The sequence below is a fragment of the Bubalus kerabau genome, chromosome 20 (assembly GCF_029407905.1).
Source record: "Bubalus kerabau isolate K-KA32 ecotype Philippines breed swamp buffalo chromosome 20, PCC_UOA_SB_1v2, whole genome shotgun sequence".
Lineage (NCBI taxonomy): Eukaryota > Metazoa > Chordata > Mammalia > Artiodactyla > Bovidae > Bubalus > Bubalus kerabau.
In genome coordinates, this window is record NC_073643.1 from 31,236,180 (window position 1) to 31,248,962 (window position 12,783).

A 12,783-nucleotide genomic window follows, 5' to 3' on the forward strand; every position below is an offset into this window, starting at 1 on the left:
TTCCCACAGGTCTCCCAGCTCTGTGCTTCCCACCCCACTTGGCTCTCTACAGGCTCACCAGCTTGGATTGAATTGACTGAATAGCATTTCCAACATTTCTAGTCTAGATGGGCAAAATCAGTGTACACTTTCTAAGGTTTGGCCGTGTACCAAGAAGCTCCCTTTAGAGAGTATTCTGAAGCTAGCATTCTGTTCTCTGGGATGACGGTTATTTCAAAAAACATTAAGTAGGTCATTGGCGGTGCACTGTGGTGCCTCCAACCTTGGCTGTCCACTAAAATCACCCCGGGGAGGTTTTTAAATGTCTCCGTGTCCAGGCCACATGTTGACCAATTGTGTCAGAATCTCTAGAGGTCAGACCCAGGCATTAGTAATTTTTAAAGCTCCCCAGGGGAGCCCAAAAAGCCATTGAATTTGAGAATCACAGCCCCTTGTTACTCAAAGAGTAGACCAGGGACCAACAGCATCAGCCTCCCAGGAGGCTGTTAGAAAAGCAAAATCTCAGGCCCCACCCCAAACATGCTGATTTAGAATCTGCATTTTTAATAAGGTTGATTTCTGTCTGCATTAAGATTTGAAAATCACAGCCCTAGAATTACACTAACACTGTGGCCACTAACCACGAGTGCTTATCTAGACTTAAACGAAGTAAAAATTCAGCTCCTCAGACACAACAGCCATATTTCAAGTGCTCATTGGCAGCTAGTGACCACCATATTGAACAGCACAGATAAAAATCACTGAATCATTGCAGAAAGTTCTGTTGGACTGCACTACACAAGAATATTCTGGAAAGAGGTGGTAATCAGTCACAATCTTTTTCCTTTAGATGCTATAGGCATACCAATAAAGAAACGATGCTTGCCCTTTGAAAGGAACAAAACTGGAATACCTTCAACTAGGCACAAGAGGGAACCCAGGTGTCCTCCACTTTTCAAAAGCTCGTTTTACACTACTTTTTACAAAACACCTACATTAGTACTTGTTTTTGGTAACTGAATGAAATCCAAAGAGGATTTTTGCTTTAACCAGAAAAGACTAAAAGTCAGAATAGAGTTCAGGGTTGGTTGTTTTGAAGTGAGTAGTCCAAGAGGCAGCATGAGGGACACCACCCAGCTCTTTCAGGAGCCACACTCAGCATCTCAGCATCAGGCCACCATAGCTTTGAACTACCTTCATGAGCATCTGTGCTTTATCTTAACTTATCTCGTGCATCCCTTATCAAGATGTGTCCTGAAGTAATTGCTTCTTTACTTTATGGCCAGTTTGGCTTACGAAAGCTTTATTCTACTTTCAGATAGTGGAGGAAACCTGTAAATCTAGATGATTTAGTTTCTGTTCATTTTAAAGAAAGCAAGAACACAACTTCATCTTCCCAGGCCTCGGATGAGAGCAGTTTGTTGAGGTGGGGAACATAGGAGTAAGGAAGAGAGGAGAAATGTAAGAAGCAAGATTGATTTCAAATGTAGAGCAGAATGTGGGGCAGTAAGCCCTGGTCCCCACCCTCCCCTGTTGGTCGCCACCAGGGCAGCAGGAACACACTCGGAAACTAGATGTGACTGATTGTGCCCATATGAAAAGCAGGCATTCTGTCAGCTAACAGATAGCCAGGTTACAACGTGACATGGCTGGGGGCTTAGCTTGTTTTTCTTTGAGGAGTTTTTGTTGCAGAAGGAAATTCAGTCCCTTTAGCACAATCCTTCCTTTTGGGGGGGAAAGGCCAGTGATGTTTCTCCTGGAAGACTGGCGGCTGAAAGCATGATGTACAGTGCAGTTAGTGCTGAGCAGTACCGTAATAACAGAGCGTCCAGCAGTGGAGAGAGATGGGAATTTTCCTGGGAGAGAGTTGCTCACTAGATGTCAGGTACCGTTCTAAGCATATTTATGTGTATTAGGTTATTTAATCCACATAACAGCCACATAGGATGGATAGGTATTATGTACATCCCCATTTTACCCAAAAGGAAACTGAACACAAGATCTTAGAGTTAGTAGGTGGCACAGCCAGGATTTGAACTCTGAGAGCCTGTGCTTTTTGGCACCATATGGGTAACCCGAGAGACCCCTAAGGTTTCACCTGATCACGAATACCACCCACACCCCACCCCTCATTGACCATAGTACCTCTTTACATGTACTATCTCATTGCATATTCTTAACAGTTCTTTTAGGTGGGTACTCTTATTCTTGCCATTTAATAGATGAGGAAATTGAAACTCAAAAAAAGAAAATAATAATTTGTTCAGAGTGTTTCAGTTAAATAAGTGGTTAAGTCAAAATCCAAATCCAAGAGCCTGCTGCTGCTGCTGCTGCTGCTAAATCGCTTCAGTCGTGTCCGACTGTGCGACCCCAGAGACGGCAGCCCACCAGGCTCCCCCGTCCCTGGGATTCTCCAGGCAAGAACACTGGAGTGGGTTGCCATTTCCTTCTCCAATGCATGAAAGTGAAAAGTGAAAGTGAAGTCGCTCAGTCATGTCCGACTCCTAGCGACCCCATGGACTGCAGCCCACCAGGCCCCTCCGTCCATGGGATTCTCCAGGCAAGAGTACTGGAGTGGGGTGCCATTGCCTTCTCCGAGAGCCAGAGCTCTGCACTAATATGGGTCACATTTTTTGAGCAAAGACCTGTGTCTCTCAAAGGTCCCCTATGAAAATGAACCTCAGTTGTATAGAACAGGTATGACTCTTTTTATTCAGTCCCTAAACAATGTTGGAGACTTGCCAGTTTTATTGAAAACTCCCAGAGGTACTAGCTTTCACTCTGGGTGGCGATTATCTAGTGACTGGAGCTGCCCAATTAAGTAAATACATGCACACTGATCTCCTTAACTTAGATTTCTCTAAATTTCTGTCTTCTGGCCATCTTTGAACAATTCCTGCTCTGTCTGTCTGATCTCACTCACTCCTGGGTGTTAATATCCCCGTATTTGGATGAATCCCAAACCCACATCTTCAGCCCAGACTTGGCTTCAAGTCTCCATAGCTTTAGTTCCACCTGCTGCCAGGATCTCAGCACCTGGATTCTCCCTAGTACAGCAAAGGCTGGGGTATTCAGCCAGATCCCACTGGGTCATTTTTCACTCCCATTTCTCAGCTGCTGCCTGCACTGATGCAGCTGAAGGCTCTCGCCTGCAACCTCCCCCAGAGACTTGGCCTTGGGCAGCAGGGGCTGCCTCACTGTGAGTTGCCTACAGGTCACATAAGGCCCACCTTCACCTGACCTCAGGCATAGAAATGGTAAAGAGATTTGAGGGGTTATGGGCAGGGCATTGGTGGTGTCTGTTCCATGAATCTCATGCACATTCCTTAGATTAGCAATCACTACCTCCCTGTGTGCATGCTAAGTTGCTTTAGTGGTGTCCAGCTCTTTGTGACTCTATGAACTGCCAGGCTCCTCTGTCCATGGGATTTTCCAGGCAAAAATACTGGTGTGGGTTGCCATGCCCTTTGCCAGGGGGTCTTCCTGACCCAGGGATTGGACCCACATTTCTTATGTCTCCTGCATTGGCAGTGGGTTCTTTACCACTAGTGCCACCTGGGAAGCCCGCACCACCTCCCTGTGATGTTCTTAGTCGCTCAGTCTTGTCCGACTCTTTGTGGCCCCATGAACTGCAGTCTGCCAGGCTTGTTTGTCCATGGGGATTCTCAGGCAAGAATACTGGAGTGGATTGCCATTCTCTTCTCCAGGGGATCTTCCAAACCTAGGGATCAAACCCAGGTTTCCTGCGTTTCTCTTCTCTAGGGGATCTTCCGAACCTAGGGATCAAACCCAGGTCTCCTGCATTTCTCTTCTCCAGGGGATCTTCCGAACCTAGGGATCAAACCCAGGTTTCCTGCTTTACCGACTAAGCCACAAGGGAAGCCACCTGGCTACAAATCTTTGCTCCTGGTCAAGCACAGAACAACTCTACATTCCTCAATATGGAGGAATATTGCTCTGCTTTCTGGACTTCTTTCTTTTGCTCACTGTGGTTCATGTGCCTGGAATGCTACTCATCCTTTGAAGGCCAATGTCATTGCCTTTTAGCCCATGAGGTAGTCCCAAATGATGCTTGCCCCTGCCATGTGGGTGATTGTTAGATATGAATGGATCTCTAGTCATCATGGTGGGAAATGAATCTGATTCATCTCAGCTGTTTCTACGTTCAGGGTGGAATCTTGCCCCCACTAAAAGCTGTTGAAGTCCTAATCCTCAGTACTGTGACTTTGACCTTACTTGGAAATGGGGTCTTCTCAGATGTAGCAAGTTAAGATGAGGTTTTTAGGGCAGACCCTAAACCAGTGTAACTGGTGTCCTTGTAAGAAGAGGAGTAGAGACACAGAGACAGACTTGCACAGAAGGAAGGTGACATGAAGACACAGGGAGAATGCTGCCTTACAGCAGAGGCAGAGACTGAGATGATGTGCATGCAAACCAAGTCAGGTTAAGGATCCCTGGCAATGCCAGAATCCAGGAGAGAAGCATGGGGCAGATCCTCTCCTAGCATGGTCCTGCCAACACCTGGATTTCAGATGTCTAGCCTCTAGAGCTATGAGAGCATACGTTTCTGTTATTTTAAGATGCCCTGTTTGTGGTGCTTTGTCATGTTAACCTTAGTATGTGACACAATGCCATACACAGAGCAGGGTACTGACAGAGGCCTGTTCAATTCCAATGGTGGTAGTTGATTTCTCTCACTGGTTCTTTTACAAACCCTTTAACATTGACGGCAACATACCTTGGCAGAGCTTCTGAACCTCTGGTTTGTCATTCCATACTTATAAAGCCACTCTTTCCTACCAAATACCCTTACCAGTAAATTCCATGTATACTATATTTGTGAGGGAGAAGAAGGCTTACACTCTAATATATTAGTTATGTATTGCTGCATAACAAGTCACTCCAAAGTACAGTGGCTTCAAACAATAATAATCACTCCTTATTTGTGACGTTTCTGTGGAGTGGCTTGATTTGGAGGTTCTGACTCAGCATCTCTCACAAGGTTTCCATATCATATCACCCAGGGCTGCAGTCACCCGAAGGCTCAACTGAGGCTGGAGGATCCACGTCTAAGGTGCCTGGAAGACTGGTTCATGGTAAGTGCTCAATAAATAAATAAATGAGATTTGTAACAAGAAATACATGTTCATGTATTCATGCAGTAAGTTTGGGAAATGCATGTATTCATGCAGTAAGTTTGGGACATGACATTCCTCAGGTCCTTGGATGACTAAACTGGGTGTATAGTTTATTATGTAAACAATGGGGAGTTTGAGGCAGAATCAAAAAGAAGAAGCATATGTTGGAGAGTTATGAGATCAGTATGACAACAGAGTATTATATTACCTATAGGCTGTAGAATTCAGCAACCTTGAACATCAGAATCACCTGGAAAGCATGATAAAATACAGGTTGCTGGGGCCCCCACTCTTTCTCTTTTGGACTCAGTAGGTCTGGGATATAGTCCAAGAATTTGAATTTCAAAATACATTCCTAGGTGATGCAGAGGCTGCTAGTCCAGGGGCCATACTTCCTGGGAGGGAGGAAGAAAGAGAAGAAAGACCAGCATGACCTTTGGCTGATGACTCAGTGCCAGATAGAAAGCAGACTGTGCGCTCTGTGGTAAATGATGGATAATGCAGGTAGTGCAAGGAGCTGCCAAAAGAAATAGCTACAAGAATGGCAAGCAGTTATGGCATTGGGTGCCTGTGTTTCTTTTCAGGGTAAACCACTGTCATTAGAAAACTTGCAAAACCTTGGCTTACAAAGTGAGTAGATAATGGAATTGGAGAATCGGCTTTCCTGCTTTGTCCAAGTTGTGGATTTCTGTTCACTGATGACTATTTGAGGCCAGGGGCTAAAATGGCACAGACAAGTTGCAAGGTTGTACCATAAATAACGCTGGTAAAACCATTTGAACCCACAGGTTCATTAAATGTTGAGTTGAGTCTAGGATGGTAGGAGTAAGACAGTCTGTCTTCCATGTATTTTTCTTAGGACCCTAAGGTGAACATTTGTTGTTTCTTCCACTCAGAAGTCTTTCCTCCTTTGTATTTGTACCTGCGCTCTCCTGTCATCTTCTTTGGGAAATTGCTTGTCTTCACAGAGTTCCATATAATACTTGTCAGTCTCCTTAGTCCTTTCTTTTGGCCTCAGGGGCTGGCATGGGATTGAGGTCTGGCCAATCAACAGTATCCCCTCCCTGCAGCCCTAGTCATTGGGCTAAGGAGTCATGTGACCTGGCACAGCCTATCTGAGTCCTCCTCTTGGTCTCAGAAGAGAGAACTCTTTTTCCTCTGAAGATGCTAAGATGTGAGGATATGAGTGAAGCATGCAGCTCGTCCAACCCCCAAACATGAATGAAGCCCTCTTGTCATGGAAGAGAATGAGCCCTACTCATAAAGGAAAGAGAAGCTGAATTTTGGAAAGAGAGCGATCCTTCTTATTTGTACCACTAGAATCCCAAGGTCAATACTGCATGCAGTGTTTCATTTGCTTGTGTCAAAAAAAATTCCCTTTTTAATTTAAGCTTGGAGCTTGTTTTTGGCAATTTTAGATATAAGAATCTGAACAATCAAGTCCATTTAGCCACCTGTAACCTTCTAACTTCTAGAAATTGCCTGCTGCCTGGGGAAACTGTTAATCCCATACTCAGATGCCTCTATCAGTGCTGCAGGAGTTCTTTGGAGATGTCTAAAATTTCAGGGCATTGTCTCTATAGGAAACACTGAGCATGCACATTTGGCTTGGAAAAGCTAAACAGAAAGAGGCAAAGAGAGAGAGATAAGGCTTAACCAGTCTTGAAAAGCTTGAATCAGTCTGTTTAGGAAAGAAAAAAGGAAGGAAAAGTGGTAGAAGACACTGGTCCTGTTTATAGTGGATGAGATAAGGCAGGGTCTCTGTTATCAAGCAGTGAAAAACTTAATGGTTACTGGTGGTCAGGAACTTTTTCTCCACAAAGCCCACTAGTGCCTGGCATTTTCTGCATGGCTCAATGGTAAAGAACCCGCCTGCCAATGCAGGAGACATGGGTTCAATCCCTGGGTTAGAAAGATCCCCTGGAGAAGGAAATGGCAACCCGCTCCAATATTGTTTCCTGGAGAATCCCATGAGCAGAGGAGCCTGGTTGACTACAGTCCATGGGATCATGAAGAATGAGATGTGATTTAGTAACTAAACAACAACCACTGCCTGGTGTTTGTAGGGTGTGCTAACTTTTCCAGGGGAACTGAAGTTACATAACCTACACATTTGACTAAAGTGAGTTCACCTCCACACCCTCTTCACAAAGAACAGAGGAGGGAGGAACAATTTCCACAGTGCAGCTGTTCCATCCATCCACCCCACCCAGCGGGCTATGACAGTGTGACTTCCTACTCACATCTCGCAGCATTTGTGGGCATTAGGAGGGATTTTCCAAGAGCCATTTTAATTGTACAGCCTTTTCATCTTTGTGAAAATTTAGAACCCAGCTCCCTGAATAAGCTGAGACATCCACCACCAGAAGCCCCAAAATTCAAGCTCTTACCCAAGAACGTTCAGAGGGCTTGAGTAGGGGGTGGTTCTTAAAATGTATCTGGTGATCACATGAGTCTCAGTATAAATAAACCACAGATAACTGGGTTCCGTAGTATTTGAAATCACTTTTAGACTCCTTTACTGCTCTGGGCTGTTGTGAATGATAAGTCCAGCAAAATGTCTTGTGATATGTGGGTAAAATCCTCTCAGCAGAATACCAGACAACTTTTACACCATTGAATCACTCTAGACTCCAAGGCAGTAACTCTGCCATCAACAACACATAGGGAAGGCTGAACTTGGTGGTTGGTCTGTTTTGTGTGTGGTGGGCACTTGCTGTTCTACTTGCCCAGCGGCACTTTTTAATTGGAATGATTTTTATTTGGTCTGACTTCCTGAAATAGAATCCATTGCCAGCTAACTCCAAAAAGTCTGTCAGGACAGAGATCAAACTGTCCAGGGTTCTTGGCTTGGTGGTGTGGGGTGAGACAGCTGGGAGCAGGGCAAGGTGCAGCATATTCAAACCTGATATCGAAACAGTCTGTGTGTGTTTAGGGAGTCTCCACAACATTTGAGTTGACATCCCCACCCAAACCTCAAATCCCAAACCCCAAACAGGTTCCACTCCAATAGCCAGACTCCAGTCCATGGTTTCCAAGTGTCTTTTGAATGGTTTATTTCTTCCTATTTACAAAGTGAGCTGTTTTTGAAGGGGACATCAGTTTCTATTCATGTCCCGGACCCTGAGTGGGTCTTTGCTTCTATTTGTCCTGCTTTTTTGTTTAGGCCAAAGAACACTTAGAGCCGGTAACTAGGGACCTGCGACAGGCACCATCACCTGATGTGATGTATGCACGGTGATGGAAGAAGTGATCATAATATAAATAAGGCTCATCTAGCTGTGTTTTTGCGCAAGTTCCAAACCCACACACAGACCTCACCCTTGGCATGTACTCATTTCCACTGAGGAAAAAGCAAAAGGGAAAAGGCTTGTTGGGAGCCTGACGTTGGCGTGTAGAACTTAGCAAATGCTGTGTGACTTGTGTGCACAGTAGACTTCTTTTCAGATGGAGGATGGCGAGGAAGCAACATGGTTTCTGCAAATTAAGGCACCTGATGCACGACTCTCAGTGTGATTTTTGTCTCTGTTGGACCCACTTTGGATTTCTTGCCTTAGTTTCTTTTGGTGGACTATTTTCCTTCATTGTAATTTCACTGCTTAATTACCGCAGCCTCAGTCTTCTGAGGCAGCATGCCAGGGAGATCAAGTTTATTTTTGAAAGTCTGTCACCTTTCCTTCTTTCATTCCTCACCCCTTCTTCCTTTCCTCTTCACCCCTCCCACAAAAACCTCTGAAACGTTAACCACCCCCACATGGTACTCCTTTTGTAATCCACCCAAGCCTGTCATTTTTATTTTTCAGTTTCTAATTATTTTCTACTCTGTGCCAGTGGTCAGCAAACTTTGTTCTGTAAAGGAGCACAGTAAATAGTTTCAGCTTTGTGGGCCATGCTGTCTCTGTTGCAACTGCTGCAGTCTGTAATTGTGTCATCAAGGTAGTCATCAGCAGTGCATGTCTCCACTCCAGAAGAATCATCATGCGTCTAAGAAACATCATTCATCTTCTTTCACAAAATACACTGCTTCCTCTATGCCGTGGAGTGAATTTGTGCTGTCCAAATTGATATGTTGAAGCCCTCACCCCTAATTTGATGGTACTTGGCGACCGCCTGTGGTAGATAATTTCGTTTAGGTGAGGTCAGGAGAGTGGAGTGCCTGAGAGGGTTATTATTCTTATAGAAAAAGAGACACTAGATAGTTCTTTCTCCACGTCTCTCTCTTTCTGCTCATGAGGACATAGTGAGAAGACAACCGTCCACAATCCAGGAGAAGGGCTGTCACCAGAATTGCATCACCTGGGGCCTTGATCTTAGAATTCCCAGCCGCCAGGACTGTGACAAATGTATGTCTCTTCTGCAAGACACCAAGTGTCTGACATTCTGTTATAGCAGCCTGAGCAGACTAAGACAACCTTCAAAGCAAAAGAAAACAAAACTGCCACCCCTCAAAACAGCCCTTGGGCTCATAGCTGATGGCATTGGAGATCCTTGCCTTCTAGGGTTTGTATACCTATGTAATCCCTACTCTTGGGGTATGGGTGTGCCTAGCAGCTCCCTTCTAACCAATAGAATAGAACAAAGGTGATGATACACTCTCCATGCTTATATCATGTAAGATCACAATGTCCATCTTGCTAACAGATTGTATCCTTTGCTGGCTTTGACAAAGCATGTCTCATGTTGTGAACGATGCTACAGTGAGGCCCACATGGCAGGTAACTGAGGGTGGCCTCCAGCTGGCAGCAAGCAGGGGACTGAGGTCTCTGTCTGAAAGCCTTCCAGGAATTGGGTCCCATCATCAGCCATGTGAGTTTGAAAGTGGATCTTTTCCCAGTCAAGCATTTAGTTAAGACACTTGTTGTGGCCAAAACCTTGATTGCAATCTTACAGAGAACCCCACTGAGGCATTTCCAGACTCCTTATGGCAGAAAGTGTGAAATGACAGATGTATGCCATTTTAAGTGGCTAAGTTATGATCATTTGTTACACAGCTACAAATAACTGATACGGGTTGAAACATGGGTTTTTTATGGGTTCAAGTCTCCTGCCTCCACTGTGCACTCCTATAATCTTGGACAAGCTGTGTATGCACTGAGAGCTTGAATCTTCTCATATTCAGAGTGAGACAATAGCAGAGCCCACAGTATAACAAGTATTCAATTATTCTTAGCTGTTATTATTTTTAAGTGCTAAGGAATTGCAGAAGAGGGTAATTTAATTTTCTCTAGAATCAGGGGAAAATAATTATTACTAACACTTCTACTGGACTCTCAAATTTATGAGTTCGCATAGAAATTATTGAGTTTGGTCATTACTGCATGATTCTCAGCTATAGATGATTTTCTCCCCTGGTGGATATATAGCGATATTTTTGGTTATCACAGCTTGTAGAGCGAGCTCCTGGCATTGAGAAGGTAGGGGCCAGAGATGCCACTAAACATTCTGCAATGCATAGGAAAGCTCCCCACAATGAAGAATTATAGGACCAGGACTTCAGTAATGCTGAGGTTGAGAAACCATACTTTAGCAATTCCGTGTGTGTGTGTGTGTGTGTGTGTGTATGTGTGGGAGGGATCATGCATGACTCAAATGAGAAAGCAAACCAAGAGAGGCTGAATTCCAGAAGGGGTAGGAGATTACATAGGCAATATATTGCAAAGTTTGGGCAGAAATCTTTAATTTCAGGCCCCAAATTCATTCCTTTTTCTTCTCCCCAACTTCACCTATCTATCCTGTCTAGAGGGCCATTGATATCAGCCTGGCGTCAAGAACCAGTATGCTTTGGCCCAAAGAAGGGACCATAATGGTGGAGATTTCAGGCCATGTAGCTGGTGAAGGGGAACTAGAATTCTTTCAGAAGAGATCATTTCAACCCCACTTGGTCGGGTTTGGAGTTGGGTTCATAGATATCTTCTACCAGAATCCAGAGACATTCTTGCCTAAATATAAACTTAAGCTTTTGTATTTTGTTGTATTCTCTTCCAACTCCTGCGAACATTTCAGGCTAACATGGATACTCAATCAAGCAACATCTCTGGTCACTGTTTTCTGCTGAGACCTGTATCATTAAGACCCCTCAATCTGTACTCATGTCCCCATTGAACAGATGAGGAGACTGCGCCTCAGAAAGGAATGCAGTGGCTTGTCAAAGGGCACACAGGTTGCAAAGGGTGGAGCTTGGATTTGATCCCAGGCCCTTCAACTTAAAGTCCACATTAATTTCCCCAATAGAACTGAGCCCGCTATGCATCCGGCTCTGATTGGGATACTGGGGTGTGTGTGGTAGCGTATATAAAATGTTTCTTGCTTTCAGGCAATTTGCGACCTAAAGGAGGAGAAGCAGTTATAAACAGGTGACTAAACTCTAAGTGTAAGTGCAAATATGTACTTCTGACAGGTGCAAACCTCACACTCTTGGGACTGCAGGGAAGACAGAGAGAGGGATGTCCTTAAAGGTGGGACTGAGGGGCATGTGGAAAGGCTTCAGGGAAGAGGTGGCACTTGAGCTGAAACTTAAATTTCAGGCAGAACAAAAGGCCAGTGCCCCAAACCAAACAGTAGATACACTTGTTAAAAGTGGTTTCTGGCTCCAGATGCTTTTTAAAAAAGTTCCTCATTCAACTTTCAGCCAGTCCTCCATGACAGAGCTCTGGAATTTCACACATGTTCTGATTATTGCTCTTTTTTTTTTTTCCCTTTCGTAATTGCACAACTGAGCAACCAAGTTCTCTAAGCTTCTGTTCAGGCCTGAAGATTTGCCATATTTGGCATGCCTTGTGCTTTCCGTCATCATCCTGATTAAAGTAAGTTTATGAGACAAGCCTCTTATCACTGCTATCAGCACTTTTGTTTCCCCATTTTCTGCTCATTTTCCCTAAATAATCAGAGCCAAGAGCTCTTAAATAGTCAAATAATCACTCTAACAGTCACTCACGTAACACTTACTAACACATTAAGCTATGTGGAAAATGGAACCATGGATGAGAAGACCCTATACTCTCATCACTTGGACCATCCGTTCAACTTCTCATGAACATAAACCTGATTTCTGTGTGTGAAGGATTATTTGGGGGCTTTGGAAGCAGAAAGCATGAATATGCAGATGATATAAATTCATTTATTTATTCATTCACTCTATAAATATTTATTAGATACCTACTCTATGCTAGGCTCTGTTTCAGGGACTGGGGATGAAGCCACAAACCACCTATCAGGTAGTTTCCTTTGTGGAGCTTCCAGACCAGATGAGGGAGATGGACCATAAGTAAGTGAGCAAATCTATAAATAAGGTAAATTCAAATCACAATAAGTAGGACTTCCAGGTCAAATATAATATGTCCAGTTAACATAAATTTTGGATAAAACTCACTTTTTCTAGTGGATGTATTTTCCAAAATTGCATTCTGTACTGTTCTTTCTTAAGTCAGGCAACACTGGTCTTCAGAAAATAAATGAAGTAACTGGGATAGTGTATCATTCAGGGTTCTGCCAGAGGAAGAGAACCAGTAGGCTACCTATTTTTAGAGATTTTTGCAAGGAATTGGCTTAAGAAATTATGAGTAATGGATAAGCAATTCCAAAATCCACAAGACCTGCTATCAAGAAGGGCAGGCTTGAAATCTTGGGCACAAGATGAAGCTGCTGTCCATAGGCAGAATTTCTTCTT

General features: G+C 44.1%; 1 long non-coding RNA gene across 1 annotated transcript in view; it reads left to right on the forward strand.

Moving 5' to 3' along the window:
• The window catches only part of LOC129634988 (uncharacterized), a 370,413-nt gene that overhangs the window by 211,717 nt on the left and 145,913 nt on the right, over positions 1-12,783 (forward strand). Inside the window, exon 5 of the long non-coding RNA XR_008706043.1 lies at positions 5,004-5,075. This is a non-coding gene — a long non-coding RNA (uncharacterized LOC129634988). The remainder of the gene's footprint in view (positions 1-5,003; positions 5,076-12,783) is intronic.